Source organism: Zootermopsis nevadensis, unplaced genomic scaffold, assembly GCF_977971745.1.
Source record: "Zootermopsis nevadensis isolate Lab colony 2312 unplaced genomic scaffold, Znev_1.0 Znev_ptg000001l, whole genome shotgun sequence".
Classification (NCBI taxonomy): Eukaryota; Metazoa; Arthropoda; class Insecta; order Blattodea; family Termopsidae; genus Zootermopsis; species Zootermopsis nevadensis.
The window spans coordinates 4,910,165-4,925,601 of NW_028259133.1; the positions used below are offsets into that span (position 1 = coordinate 4,910,165).

Consider the following 15,437-nt stretch of genomic DNA (forward strand, 5'->3'; position numbering starts at 1 on the left):
ATCTGTAATAGACAAACCACACAAACACTCGGTGCTGATTCTGCGTTATCGAAGATAATTCGTCACAAAGCATCCACAATGTCACGTTGAAGATGTCAACTTGATCCTTGCGATGGCGCTGAAGATTAAGATTAACAAACCAAGCGTTAATATCATCTTCCTACATCTAGTGCTTACACACAGGGCAGATATTACACTTACTTCATACCTAATACTGACAATCTGTCGTACCAATCAACTGCACTATGCAAGTCCTGCTACACCTTCAAAATAGAAATGTGGTTCGCATTCTGCCGAGATACAAAGCAACTATCGACCGGTAATTATGTACCTATGAGGTTTTCTGCGGTGTTTCGGAAATAGAATGTGTCCAAACACCCATTACCACATTACATTTTGTCGAGCCAAGAGCGATTTTTAACGAGTATATTCGTGATTTCTCTTTCACGGATAACGGAGAAAAGCCTAAACGTGACTTTTCAGGTACAGAAGAAACTTCGATGTCCCTGTAATAAAATATGTAACTCAGTATTTTAATTTTTTCACTCAATGGAAAGTGTTACGATCCAGCGGCAGAAATATTTTGACTAGACAATTTTTATGATATTTTCGCCATGAACTTATCTCGTTTCGCCCATCATTTATATTTTATCAAACACCATCGATTTTTAAGCGTCACCCCGTTGTGTTAAGATAGTAAAAAATAGAAATCAAACAAATACACTTTCTTGAACCCTTTTTTTCATTCGTCCTTTAAAGTAAATGTTTTAGAGGCCAACTCTGATTTCGTGTTCGGGTAGGCCGAGAAGCTCTTGAGTTCACTGGAAGGTGTTATGGCCAAGAACATGTATCAGCCCAGCGAGACACCTTCGTTTTTACATAAACTACGCGCATCTCGATTTTGCCCTGTTGAATGACAGTCACGATCTTTCCATTAACTAAATAAACAATGACTTACGTATCCAACGAAACTGATTTGTCTTGTGTATTAAAAATACTCTGTAAATATATTTACAATGTAATTAATAATATTATATAGCCCAGAAATAATTTGTTAATACTTAACAGCACAAAAAATTTGTACTAATCTTGAAAAAATGTCTGACCTCAGTATTCGTGTAGAGAAGGGACACGAAGAATGCATACAGAATTTTGGCGCGGACAATTCTTAGTGAACATGTACATGTACATGATATCGTAGTATGCTATTAAGATTGATCTTAGAGAATCAGATTGGGTTGATTAATGTTGATGTTAATTGATTTCGGTTCGTTTCAAGAACCTGAATGAACTTCTCCAGCGAATTTTAAAAGAAAACATTAACGGAATGGTTGCAGGAAAGTTAAAGAACTACTAAATCAATAGACGAATATAAATGTCACGGAAGAAGAAAATGAGTGACTGAGGAAAAGACAGATACATGAACTGGATACGTTAACAAGCTCTTAGCCTAATATTTGAAGGAAAAATAAACAATACGAGTAACATTTCTTCAGTTTTGTTCATTCAAAGGCATACTTTACTAAATTCAATTCAATTAATTTATTTACGTGTTTGCCAACAGCAAGAAGCCAATAACAGGCAAACACAGATAATACATACAATAATAATGAAATAATAATGAAAAATAGTACACAAACAGATTAACTAAACTTATACATGTACAGTATTAAATATAACTGCCAAGTACAGGCAAACCCAAAATAGAAACAATATTAACACAGAGCAAAAAATGAAGAAATATAAATAAAAACAAATAATCCACCTTGGGAACACTAATATAATTGTAAAACGCTAAACAAATATAAAAAACAGATAACGAAGCTAGTTCATCTACAAGACAACCTATCTAGATCATTTCCCTTGTTGAGAACGATCGCTCAAGGGAGACAATGTTTACGCTAAATACGTCCAAAAATTTACATACGTCATTTGCAGCGATGACGCACCTGGCTGAAGGACTATGTCGTAGTGCACTGCTCACACTAAAAGTAGAAAATTCTCTTATTTGCCTCGCCGGCACACGTAAACCAACAGTGTCCATAATGGAATGGCAATTTATTTTGCCCTTAAATAAATTGCCATTCCATTATATTTTTGTGTATTCCTCCAAAGAAAATTTGCACTCAAACTGTGTATAAAATAAACATGTGTACATGTGATTACCGAATTCGGAGAAAATCACTGACTAAATGACAAAACGGATTAAGACTACGATCTCTCTACATTCTCCTAGATGGCATCCGCTAGATTCACAACGCATACCACACAGCTAGACAGCAGAAAGGAATCGTGCGCAAATTAAACTCGAGTTCTGTGTCTCTTCAAACACATAAGACAGTCCTAATTAATTTATATAATTATTTCGCATAACAATCGTCGTATAAGCATAGCCGATTCGTTATTTAAATTTCTGCATCACCATCTCCTTAGTCCCTTCCTTAGTTTTCATAACAGCTAACATTTGAGGATCAAAATTTAACATTGCTACAGGTGGTAGCTGTCTTCTGGGTTGTAGCGCCGTGTAGTCTGGTAGAAGTTACTGTGCTACAACCCAGGAGACATCCATATTCGTACTCATCGCTGTTTAACGTCAAATATATTCAAAAACGTCCAATGAAATAGAGTCATAAAACTACACGACGTTAAATTTATATAAACTTTCAAAATTAAAACTTTTACTGTGTTTCAAAGGACGGCGAGAGACAAATATACGGTAGAAAGCCAGAGAAAATACAAAGTTTCATTTATCTTCATCAGCGCTGTACTATGTACGTAAAAGCGCGGCACGATGTGTCTGCGAAGTCTGGGACTTGGCTCGCTGACTTTCGTGCGTGAGTATGAAACGTGTCACCTAGTCTATTTCCTCATGAAAATGGAAAAGGAGAGACTGTATCGTTTCTAAAACAAAATCCACTAACACTATTCCGCCAGCAGCTTTTTAAAACGCATGGTTCGAATACAAATTCTGGTCTTCAGGGTGTACAAAAGATTTTGTAGTTGCCCGCCAGAATCACAGAGAACGCTAGCAGTAAACTAGTCAGGGCCAAGCAGGATAACCCGTCTTCTCGGATGCAGCACCTTAAAGCCACGTATTAATCGACACTTCTGAGATTATCACACTGATGACGAAACGTCGGTCAAAATCTACGAAACCATGTCCCAGGATACAGATATCTTCATACTCGTCTCCTTGAGAACCTCACATTTCACCAGACCAAGATTACTCTCCTCCAAACAACCTAACACGCGTCAACAAATTACGTCTTTTATGGAACACACGGCTCATTACTGTCCTTATCCTAAGCCAGACGAGCCAAATACGCACCCCGAAACCTGTTTCTCCAACATCGATTTTGATGTTATCCCACCACATAAGCCCAGGTCTATCGAGTGATGTACCTTCATGATTTTCAACCAAAATTTTGTAAGTATTTCTCATCTCCCTCACGAGGGCTACATTTCTCACTCATCTTATCCTTAACGACTTGAACGGCCTATTAATACTCAGGAGAAGCGCATTTTTGCAATTCACTTCATCCGTCTTTATTCCAAATATCATCATACACAGGGAGAACACTCAATCTGTGTTCTCTGAACTTGAAAGACCAGGTTTCACACTCCTAAAAAACAATACGTATAATTATAGTTCCGCATATTTTAATTCCATCACCTTTCGACAGTAGACGAGATTAATATGAATAAATACTATTTCTCACATCTGATTTAACTCTAAATTACTTCATAAGGTTTTTGTAATAAAAAATAAATATTATATTATAGAATATCAATAAGATGACAAACACTTAATTTTAGAAACAACTGTAACTTAACCTACGAGTAGTTTTCACTGCGAGAACGCGAACACTGCGACGGAACAACAAGCGCTGTCAGATACAGAACGCGGCCGTTCCCAAAACTAGAGCGAGTGAGGTTATGAGTTGCGTTATGGAGGTCACGTTCAAGGCCAATGTGGGACAGATATCTGGCAGTTAATACGGCCTTCGTGGTGAATTACCAGACACTGATTAAAATTTACATATTTGTTACCGCTCACCTACCTAAGATTCACAGAAAGTAAAGTGTATCAAAGACATACGTATCTCAGAATCCCCAGCAAGTTTCACAGAACAAGCAAAGAGCTCTAAGACTACAGGAACAAGCTACAAAAACAAAAAAGGAGCAGCACTGCGCTCTTCACTCACCTACAACAAATAAGTAACACGAGAACACGCGCAGTGATACAACACGTCACCTCCCGGTGAGAGAACTGATAGTTCCAACTGCGTAGCAACACTTTGGTACCCTGCAACTACCCCTGCACACTCCGTCGTTTTTGCGCACGACACAGACGCGCTACAACCACCCGCGCCTAATCGCGTAAGTGATCGATACGGTGGTCGATCTTCGAGAAGTCGACTAGTACCTGTAACGTGTTTATAAAAGAAACAAACAGCAGACCAATGACACCGAATGAGATTTCAGGTCACTACAGTGTCGAAATTAACATGTTGAGCTGCCTGATAATTGGAGATATGAAAAAAACACAGAAAGCAAGAACTTAAGAACTGTGTAAGGAGAAAATACGTCATGAAAACTCGTTGAATTCTGTTATTATACAAACCTAGAGACTTCCCTGAAATTTGTAATTCACGCACGAATATTTTATGGACACTTGCAACATATTTTAGGGCGTTTCTTCGAATTAATTCTTAACGAGACAGCCTCAAAACGAACTAAATGCCTTCAAATTAAGACCGTACGTGGTGGTCCTTTAAATTCCAGTGATTACTACATGTACCACATACTTCAATAATAAGTAAATCTGCAGTTTGCTTACGCGGAACATTTGTCTCGTATGATTTTCAGAACAAACAGTAATTATTTCCTTAAACAACATTAACAAACTGATCTTAGTAAAGGAGTCGTGCTGTTTTCCTGGCGGTACGGACTAAATTCTTAAATATATACACGAATATTGACTTAAACATTGCTAATAAAGAAAAACAGTCTTTAAATAAATTAAACAGAACGAAATTCACAAACGATAATTGTTGTAAAACAGATGAACTTTACGTCAAATTAATAAAATCTGTCAAACGACTCGAAACACATATGTAAAAGTTACTTCGTGTCTTTAAGTGAAGCGATCCTTGATATTAACGAATTCCATGGAGAATTCCTTGAGAAACTGCGAGTTGCTCAGCTAGTCAACAATATTGCTCGTCTTTTGTGGAACCCGAAGGCTCATTACTGTGTTCAAAGTAGTCCGCCCTTTAACAATCTACGCCTAAGGCTTATAAATGTTTCTTTTTCTGACCAAATCTTTATATCACGAAACACGTGATTATGTAATTTCCTCCAGCCTCCTATCATTTTACCTCTTAGGTCCGAACATTCTAATGGGCTTCCTGTTCTCAAAAACCCTCAAACCGTTTTATTCTTTAAACGTGAGAGACGAACTTTGTAAAATTGAATCTTTTCGTTTCTAAATATCGGACTACAAGAAAATTAACCAAACAACAAAATACAAATTTACTCGACAAACATTTAATATACGTCTATCACACCGTGTTTGGTCGAAAACGGTCAGAAGTTTATGCGCTGTTACCTGTGGTGTATTGAGATGCAGACAATAAGTTTCTGCATAATTAAACAGCAGAATAAAGGTCGTATGATTATGCTCCTTTAGCACACATTCTCTTTTTAGGCTATTTAAAATGGATCATAACATGCAATAAACGACACGTATTTCCCAAACTACTAACACAGCGGTGACACGTACCTTTACGGTTGTACAATAAAAGAGAATTAAAATGGAGGTACGAATACGTCACGAGAGGTCAACTGGAAACTAACATTTTAAATACAGACCTAGCATGTTAAATGCCACCAACACGAAAACAGCAAAACGTCTGAGGTGAGACATTTAAATAGGCTCATATGCATTAATATTGTAGTAAACGGAAAATACGACTAGGATTAATTTTATTTGATGATAAGAGTCTAATCAACATCCATAAACAGACAGGTGCAATTTTATACGACATGAAATCACAATTTTGAGAAGGGCATTATAACATTAAAAACACGAGGTCTGACGCATCGTGAATGCTGTTACCGCTGAACTAACCACCTAGATCGTAACTCAGAATTATGAGACAGTGATTTTATTTACAAGTAAAAATTAAGCCAGGATCCACGGAGTGACTGTTCGACGTCACAACATCGCTTCTGTAATAAGATTTATGTGTGTGTCCAGAAATACCCGAAATCCGTCTAATCTAGTTTGTCCTAGACAAAACTAGACACTATAAACTCCTATCGATGTCCGAATGCGAAGAAATTAGACTACACACGATCTTTATAACCATATCAAATAATCTCTTCGCGTTTGGCCTAGGAAATGTTAGAAACTTCAAACAGCATAGGAGTTTATAGTGTCTAGTTTTACCTAGGACAAACTAATTTACACGGATTTCGGATAACGTATAAATGATCTTCAGTCATAGTTGCTTCGACGATCACAACTAAGCGGACGGTATGTCTCCTTATGACTGCTTTATGAACTTCCAAAATCTGATAATCTTAATTCTACCTTTTGTATGCCTACATTTTTCACCACACGGCGGTGTAATATGTAAGTTGACGGGAACACACAATGCACGAACCCGCTACTGGGCCCACGAATATGGTTAAATCGATAAGCAACCCCTCAACTCCTACTCTTCCAACCGTGCGCACAGAATTCTGGGACACTGCAGGAGCATCTACAGCGCACACTGTCCCACTAACAAAAATCCATCACTAATTCACACAGATAACCCCGTGCAAGTTATGAAGGTCGAAAATAATAGCGCGATAGCTGCTTAACTCGATCCAGCAGAACCCTTAAAGACCTCTAAGCCACTCATCTGTCAATAAGTCCCCGCCATCTATGGGGCATCAACGTCTTAAACTGTTAACGACAGTCCTTCTCCGGTCTCCGTCTTGAGTCAACTGAATCCAGTCCACAACGTCGTTTTTCGTGTAACATTTCAGTATTACTATTCCATCTACATCTACGTCTCCCAAGTGTTCCCTTTCCTTCACGTTTTCCGACTAAGCAGAGACCACACGAACAAGAATACGTAAATTAAACTACCTTACGTGTCGCTTATGAAAAAAGTAAAGTAAAGTTTGTCCCACTATACGCCATGTAGGCGTTTGGGGGTGAGAGGAGGTATAGCTCCTCTCTTCCTTGACCTCGGCACTAGATGGGGTGAGTGGTCAGCATCACGACCCGGCCGTGCTTTACCCCCGGGAAAGGAACCCGGTACCCATTGTAGAGGCTGGGTGGGCCCCAGAGCCGGTCTGGACGCAGAGGCTAGAGGAAAAATCCTCTGCCCCCGTCGGGGATCGAACCCCGGTCGTCCAGCCCGTAGCTAGTCACTATACTGACTGAGCTATCCCGTCTCTTATGAGCACCATCAAATACTTTCGTTTCGAATTGGGATGGAACGTCTTCCTACGAACTGTATCTGATAAATTGTTTGGTGAATACAAAATAAACATAATTTCAACAAAGCCCTAATGATGGAGGTACCAAGGACCTCTGAAACGTCGGTAAACTTCTACCAGAATACACGGCGCAACAACCCAGAAGACAGCCATCGCCCTGATGATGGAGGCAGCAAGGACTTCTGAAACGTCGGTAAACTTCTACCAGGCTACTCGACGCAACAACCAAGAATACAGCCATCTCATACTCACCGCCGTGAAAACCTCAAATTCTACTTCAAATGACATGCTTTGTCCTCATTCTTAATTTCACCTGTGGTGGCCTAACCATCGAAAGTTCAGTTCGTGAATAAATTAACAAGACCCTGGTCTTTCAGTGAACAACGAAACATACCTTTATGAAGAACCAGCTAATCTATAATATAAAAGATATTTGCCTTCCGTTTGCTTATAACCCAACTCCCTGGTTCGGAAAGACGGGGACCAGTCAATAAATAGGAAGAAAAACCCTCCCTCGAAGTTACATCCTTTCTTTTGTAACATGACTGTAAACTTGATGACAAACATAACTCAGTGTTTGTTCCTTGCAGTGCCTTAAAATTTACATGTCAGTTAAGAGGTTAATGTCCCGTTATTGATTACATTGCACGTATTTATACAAACGTTTACGAGTTTATTAATAAAATGTTTCGTAATAAATAATCATTCCATGAAATTTCAGGTCTGCACGATGGCGAATATTAAGATGACCGTCTTCTAGGATACTTCAGAGGTGCTTAATGTCTAACCTGATGATAGAGGCAGTAAGAACCTCTAATATGTCAATCAATTTCTATCATACCACACGGCGCCACATCCTAGAACAAATATTTAATTTAGTAGTAGTGTTATTTTTATACAGCATATTTTAAGAAACCCCCAGAGAAATAACGAGCATCCTATCTGCTGTAATAATCGTGGTTTTCCACAGGTACACAAATTCTGTCCGTTAGAAGGGACACAGCATGCCACGAATTGACAAACACAATTTGTTAACAAAAATTACAATGTCGATGGGTGTCTTCTGGTTTGTTGCGCCGTGGCAGAATCTAAACTCAGTCATATAACATAAAAACTATTACAGCTGTCATGTCTGGGAATCCCCTGGGAGCAATGCAAACGCAGAAACCCGCTCCATACAGGTAGCAGCTGTATTGATTGTACCGGCAAATAGCGTGACCTTCACCTGATGACCAGAAATGTGCAGAGTATCACCGTAACTCTTGCTTGCTCGATCATATTTCCGAGTTGAGCCGAAAATTTCACATTCCCATAATGCAAGGCGAAACAAAAATTAATTCGAGACGAAATTCGATCACATGGAAATGCGACTGATCGATTTGACCCAATACGACTTCTAGTCGAACCTCCTAGGCAGCACATTTTTGTCAGTTTCACCATTTACGACTGAAGTGACTGGTGGAAAAGAGGACAAGTGACATTTCTTAATTGATTACGGGGGAGGCAAAAACTGTTCTGAGTTAATGCCATTGCAAACATTGTTATTTATTTACAAACACTTGTTAAATATTAGCACTTCAAATTACTTGCCTGGACTCATGGGTTTTTGGACCTTGTACTTGTTCTGGTTAATACGAGGCCAGACCCAGTTCTCGAAACGTTTTATAACGTCAGACGATGGACAAGGACGAAAAAAATCCAGATTGTATTACGCCATCGTTAGAAACTTTCAGAATCGTTTTTAAATGCTTGTTTACTGGTTCAAGAAATATAAAATAATTCTATTTATGCATCTAATCCCTTTCTGCTCCAGCATCAAAACATACGACTTTTTCCATCACATCTTACTTTATATTAATTTTATTAATGACTACTGTGATATCTTCTGAAGATACGTCATCATTCATGCACCAGAGGGAAGGCAGATATTTGATATTTGCGGTAATAGTGTTGTTCTAGCTTAATTATCCTCGTGTTTTGCTATTCCTGTCTTGTCTTGTCTAGCGGTTAGAACGCTGGCCTTGTAATCCTAGGGTCTCGGGTTTGATTCCCGGCGGTGCCCGAATTTATAACTTGTGCTGGGCAAGGCCGTGGTCTAGGCAACACGGAGTTTTCCTCCGGGGGCTTCCCCGGTTTCTCCGTGGCATCCCAACAATTACTCCATTCACACACAGAAGAAGGCAATGGCAAACCACTTCTGGATCATCTGCCAAGAACGTATATGAACAGGTCCCAGTCCGAGAAAAGGATGGAAGGATCCTGTTCATATGGACCTGTCGTCAGACAGAACACTAAATAATAATAAGATGAGGTGGTCTAGCGGTTAGAACGCTGGCCTTGTAATCCTGGGGTCTCGGGTTCGATTCCCGGCGGTGCCCGAATTTATAACTTGTGCTGGGCAAGGCCGTGGTCTAGGCAACACGGAGTTTTCCTCCGGGGGCTTCCCCGGTTTCTCCGTGGCATCCCAACAATTACTCCATTCACACACAGATGAAGGCAAAGGCAAACCACTTCTGGATCATCTGCCAAGAACGTATATGAACAGGTCCCAGTCCGAGAAAAGGATGGAAGGATCCTGTTCATATGGACCTGTCGTCAGACAGAACACTAAATAAATAATAAAAATCTGTTTTAGCCACGGTGGTCTAGCGGTCAGAACACTAGCCTTGTAATCCTGGGGTCCCGGGTTCAATTCCCGGCGGTGCCCGAATTTATAACTTGTGTTGGGCAAGGCCGTGGTCTAGGCAACACGGAGTTTTCCTCCGGGGGCTTCCCCGGTTTCTCCGTGGCATCCCAACAATTACTCCATTCACACACAGAAGAAGGCAATGGCAAACCACTTCTGGATCATCTGCCAAGAACGTATATGAACAGGTCCCAGTCCGAGAAAAGGATGGAAGGATCCTGTTCATATGGACCTGTCGTCAGACAGAACACTAAATAATAATAACTTCGCAAGACCGGTTGCGGTACAGTGGTTAGCACTCCTGCTTCGCATTTGCTAGGTCCATGGTTCAAATCTGTGTCTAGATATAATTAACATGTCAAAGATTTCTATATCTGTCCCCAGTCACTTTAGAAAAAGTCGATATATTACATCAACATAGGCCACGACTTATTCCAATTAATTATTCATTACGCATCCCATCATCCGACGCCAAATATTTAGACCCACCGAAAATGTGGCTAAATAAACCATGGATTTGGAAATAAGAAAAATAAGATCCACTATATGTGTACATCACTCCATCAATTCTGTGATGAACTGCAGTGGTAAAACACGAAACTACTGTGGGTCCATTTCTAGCACCGAACACACATGAGCTTCAAACGCTTGTCCGCTGGATGTTTGTTGGTGCATTTATTCACCTCTTATACCAGAAAATCGGCATTAATTATTTTAATAATTAAAAACAAGAAGATGGATGTGTTATGGGTTGTTGAGCCGTGTAGTCTGGTAGAAGTTTACCGACTTGACTTTCGTGATTTTTTTTGTACCGAGGTCTTTAATCAGCAAATATTACTGAGTGCCCCAAGTGTGCAGACGACAGCTTCCAGGCTTTTAAATGTAAATGGATGTTTGTTAAAGACGAACACACAACCTGCGTAATAGCAACGGTGTGGATAGGCCGACGCTCCCCAAACCTGTTGTCTAACGTAAATCAAAACGACAAAGAAGAAATTGCCGTTCAAAATACTGCGATGAAGTCGGGACGAGAATAACCTTCAACCGTAAAGAGCACACAAGAAGGCCTTAGAAATAAATAATCGACTACAGCACCGCCTACAGTCGCCTCTTGAGATAAAGTGCAAGACTTTATAAGAGAAAATCTCATCCATACGGCACATTCAACTTGTTCATCGTGAACCACATTATCGTGAAAAATTCGACAATCGACTTTCAGTCCGAGTAGTGTCAGATGTCAGCTCTCGGATGCTACGACTCCGCTATGGTTCCTTGCGCATGCGCGGTAACTGCTAGTACTTGGGCTGAAAAGAACACTGCTACTAAGTCACCTTTGGCGGCAAGTTTCCTACGATCGTAAAAGATAATTTGACAACATAAAAGCGCCCCTCTAAAGTCATAACAAGTCGGACGGAATATTCCTTTCAAATCAGCTCCCCCAACCCTCCTCGGACGCTGACAGCGCCAGGATGTCTGAGGTTAAGGAATAGCGTGACCTGTCAACATGGCTGAAACCTCAACTAGTAGGTTCACTCTGACGGTAACTTTGAAAAAACAAAGGAAAGTTAACGACCAGAAATGGATCGCTGTCTGCAGCAGTAACAAATTACGTTATATGACCTTGTGTTAAAAAAATACAGCAGGAGAAATACAATTCATAACTCCCAATTTTAATATCCACTGTATTATTAAGTATTTCCAAATTCGGATAATTTATATCTGAAGTCAATTTGAGACAAACACGAGTGGGGGAGACTGGGGCTAGTTGTTAAAATTCTCGATTACGATTTTTAGTACATTTATTCTCAAAATTTAAAAAGTTAGAAACTATGGCGTCAGATAATACTACTATTTGGCTATATTAATAAAAAAAAATTCAAAGGCCTATTCATTTTTGTTTCATCACAAAATTTGTTAAAAGAATGCGTTTTTTAACAATGTGCCCTGTTATGGTGCTAGTTGTTACTGTGAAGGGGAAACAACACACTGTATTAGTAAACAGAAGGAACAATTCAGACCTTTATAAAGCAATTAATTACAGAAATTAACTTCAAACATAAGAAACATTTTCATCATATATTGCAGTTTCCGTCTCAATCTAAATCTGATTTACAATTCACACAAGTATAAAAAGCTTCGTCAGAAGTGCATGCTACATGCGTCCATCTTTTGCAACTTATGCACTGCACCCATTTCTCGCCTGGCTTTGATGTTGACTACGGTTGTAGGCATTTAAGGCATACACAGCCTTCATCGTCGTCTGTACTCGAAGAATCGTATCCTCTTCGAATCGTAGAATTGCCTCTCAACTTCTTCTTTTCATTATCATTCACTCTTCCTCTCATTTGTTTCTTGCTTGGACCATTTATTCCTATAATTTTATATTTTCTCTCATCTCTTTCCTTTTCTTTTCCTTCCAAGGCGTTTTTGACAGGTATGCTAGTTAAGATAGCATAAAATCCAACAATTCCTGTTTCGTCACCCAGCCACTCTGATTGGCGGCTCCTATACACCCCGATGGACCATCAACTAAAAAGTGATCCTTGAACACTTTCCTTCGGAAAAGAAAGTTTCCAACGGCGTTAACAGCAAATACCGTTGTTACCAAAGTTCCTCGTTCAGCAGATGTTAACTGACCCAACTTGCTTGGCTCCTCTGACTGCAATCGCTTTTGGCGGCCGCTGGACGGTCCTCACTCCTGTTTCATCGATGTTCCCTACATCCTTACATTCAAATTGGTATTCCTCAAAGCCAGCTGCTAGATCGTCTTGGAATTCTTTCACATTGTGTTTATTGAAACTCGTGGCCCTGCTTAAGCTTGTAGCTTCCAGAGTCCGAATGGACAGTGTGCTGTGTCTTTTCATGAAACCGAACAACCAGTCAGCGGAAGCCTTTCAGACTTCACTCCAGTTCACTGGAACTCCCAATTTTGTTGGATACTGCGTACTCATAGGCCAGAGTTCGGACTTCTTTTGTTCTTAATCCATAATAAATTCTGAATGAGTGTTTTAAATGCTCAGGTAGCTCGAATTCTTGTTGATCTGAAAACATTTCACGGGGTTTAGCGTATCCCATTTTGATAGGCTTGTTCGTGTTTTGTGCTTTATCCCGTTTCATAAATCTGTAAAGAGCCATGAAATTAATTTTGTGAAATTCAACAGCTTGCCTTAATAAGATTCTTCCAGAAGAGACTTCATCAGCTGCTTACTTAAACGTTCCCAAACTTGTATTACCTCTATTAGTCTACCTTTTGTACGTTCGTACCATCTTTCCTGATAAAACAGTAAAATGTAGTCATTTGCAAACGCAAATTTACTTCAAAATATACGGGTCACGCTGATACACTGTAACAAGGTGCCCCTTATCTAGTATAACAACTGGTCCCACAGTACGCCATTTTGATTTAACGGTCAAAGCAGTGTCAATTTTCGACTGAAGTGAAGATCGAAGTACACGCATTGCTCTTAATATAAAGAGCTTTACGTAAGGAAATTTTAAAAAACTTACCTTTATCACACGGTCGTGGAAGTGAGTTCAAAGTCAGAAAAGAATTCTTACTTTTTACTGGTAAAAACACTTAAATCAACCTAGCTCACGTAATACACAAGCTACAAATACCATACCTTGGGTAAAACTGCGCACAGGGGAGACGCAATAGATACGAGACTCCTGAGATGCTGCTGCAAATGAGTGATTTTAAAACTAAATTATAACAACTAGCCCCAGTCTCCCCTACTTACGTGGAAATTCGAGAAATTTTACTTGGAGTAAGTTATTTCTTTTAAACTTAAACTTACACATCTGTTATCCTTCTTTCTTGTTTAATTCATTTCTCTATCCGAAAATTTCAGACACCTGCCTGACAAAAACTTTTATTTCTTAAAGGTAAACTCTGATTTTAATTATTATGTATTTACGTCACTTATACTACACTGATATTTTTACTATGTTATTTATTGCTACAAAAATTGTATAGAAACACGGGGGGGGGGTCACTCCTATGCATGGGCAAAAGAAAACTATACGGACGACAGGCGAAATAAAACAATGGTAAATAAGCACTCACGCCTAGGACTGCCAAGTAATATCATAAAATAAAGTTTTAAATCCACCATTCCTATGACACAATAAGGTCTGACGCTCGCCTTTAACTTTAATATTCAATTACTTCATTTTAGTTCCACGAAGCGATGTTAACCTACTTTGCCGAAGAATCGACGAACGTCGTTAAATTAATTTTTTATATTTTGAAAAATAAAATGTCAGTATGGAAATTAAATATTATATATTTCGTTTATGAAAAATCAGCAAATGCAAACACTTCAAAGCCTCGCGTGATATAACATAACCGTATTTAATTAACTTGTAATACTTTTTGGGAGCTGGAAAGTAAACACACGACTGCAAAACACGACCAGGTGAAAGCAGACGATAATAGCTTGAATCAATGCGAACTGCCAGTTGGCATGGGTGGCAGGCTGGCGCCAAGCAGATAGGGGCGGGCACTACATATGCAGTGGGGAAACACGACTCCACGGCAAATCGATGTCAACTTTCATAATAAAAAAAAAGGGTGGGGAATATCCACCGCACACACGAATGCGCAAAAACGGGGCAAAAGTATAAAAACTGAACAAAATGTGTACCAGAATGATCATCGCTGCCGAATGGTTAGCATTCTTACGTCGTATTAGGGGGATTTCGGTTCAAACCGCAGCCCGAAGACAGGCCATCCCGAGCATCTTCGTAAATATGCAGTCCTACGTAAACGCCAGGATAATGCTTTTAAATTAACCAATAACAAGTTCTTTCTAAACAGTGATCCAAAAGTTACGAAACCCATTCCTGACACGCGTTCTATTTATTTAAAAAAATTACACTGAAATCAGAAAACAAATAACAATGTTAAACAAGTGTTGGAAATGTCCATCGCATTCAGCAATTCATGAGTCTACTCTTTTCCTCATGTTTGAGGCAACCCGGTGAAGAATTTAATGGAAACGGTTCACACAACGAGGTACTGTCGATTTGTTTGGCACAGGAAAATCGGGAAATGTGTCCCTAAACTCACTCTGACAAGTTAAGTAAGGAAGAGATGCCAGGAGGTGTTAGGCACTTGTGAAAAAGACATCCTTGCACTTCGACTGTTGAAAGACAACTGACGGTCTGGCGCGAGCAGGTTATAACATCACGTGACCTGCGTGGGCTCTCGCGTAGTCACAGCCGGACGTGTGTTTATCGACACAATCGA

General features: G+C 39.6%; 1 protein-coding gene across 4 annotated transcripts in view; it reads right to left on the minus strand.

The window, feature by feature from the left end:
* Window positions 1–15,437, minus strand: part of CenG1A (Centaurin gamma 1A) — a 231,084-nt gene that overhangs the window by 62,997 nt on the left and 152,650 nt on the right. Inside the window, exon 1 of one of the 4 annotated variants that reach the window (XM_087354731.1) lies at window positions 4,206–4,224. The exons of the other annotated variants lie outside the window; for them this stretch is intronic. The gene's annotated coding sequence lies outside the window, so the exon portion shown is untranslated. Of the gene's footprint in view, window positions 1–4,205; window positions 4,225–15,437 lie in introns of those variants that run through there. 4 annotated transcript variants of the gene reach the window in all.